We start from the raw sequence: 1,118 nt of genomic DNA on the forward strand, positions 1-1,118 counted from the left end.
CAGAAATACTTTAATAATCCCAGGGAGGGATTACTTTAGTTACATTACTCCATCTGTAATAGAGTGACTATAGGAGCAGTTTGATAGAACACTATTTCATATATAATTAGAGGGTCCCTGCTCCATCTCACCATCAGTTTGGGCTCCTTGGCCTGGAAAACGTCTGAAGACTTCCTGCTTTAGAAGGAAAGCAGCCAAAGTCTAAACAAAGACTCTTCCTCTGAAAAACCTTCTTCTTCTTCTGCTGTAGGTTGGCGGCGAGCGCAGCGGTTCCTCTCTGAACCTGACCTGCTGATCTCAGGTCACATGTTCGGCCTGTCATGTGTGAAGGAGAACTATTCAGAGATCAACGCCTCCAAGATCTCCCATACCAGCCACCTGCTGGCGCAGACACACGCCCTCCATCAGGTCCTCAGTGGCCTGCAGCTAAAGATCAGCCTGCTACGGTGAGCAGAGAGCCTGACGGCGCTGTTCCGTTCCATTCTGCAGTGACGTCCACTCACTGCCTCTCCATGTCTGCCTCCCCCAGCTCCCCCTCACACCCTGACCTGCAGCTGTGGAGGTCACCATGGAGACAGGAAGAGGCGCTGAGGCTGACATCCAGCCAGAAAGATGAGCCTCCCATCTGTTACGTCAGTAGCGAGCACTGCTATCAGAAACCAGAGGCATCATGGGAAACGGCTGAGGAGGAGCTGATGGTGGGAGATGGCCAGCAGCAGGTAGCGTGCGCTTCCATCAGGATAGATGTGGTGATGGATCAGTGTGACGCAGTCTAAACTCAGCGCTGTGATCGTCTTATCAGAGAGCTGCGATTGGAGCGCCGGGAAAACTGAATTAATAGAATAGAATAGAAAATCCCTTTATTGTCCCACAATGGGAATATTCTGGTTTTTATAGCAGCAAAAAGAAGTCACACAAATATGGACCTTAGAAAAATGTATCAGAATAACATGATAGTGAAGAATTAAGTAGGGATGCGCGATATAATGGGCCCCCTATCGGACATCGGCCCCCCCACCGATATTTAACCCCATATTTGATCAGCTTCTGAGTTTCTAAAGTCTAAAAAAAAAAAAAAAACTACTTCTTCTTCCTCAAAAACTTCTTTTTTACAGACT

General features: G+C 47.9%; 1 pseudogene; it reads left to right on the plus strand.

The window, feature by feature from the left end:
- The window catches only part of LOC107084509, an 8,270-nt pseudogene that overhangs the window by 4,804 nt on the left and 2,348 nt on the right, over positions 1-1,118 (plus strand).

This window comes from Cyprinodon variegatus, unplaced genomic scaffold (assembly GCF_000732505.1).
Source record: "Cyprinodon variegatus isolate N-32 unplaced genomic scaffold, C_variegatus-1.0 Scaffold101, whole genome shotgun sequence".
In the NCBI taxonomy this organism is placed as follows: domain Eukaryota; kingdom Metazoa; phylum Chordata; class Actinopteri; order Cyprinodontiformes; family Cyprinodontidae; genus Cyprinodon; species Cyprinodon variegatus.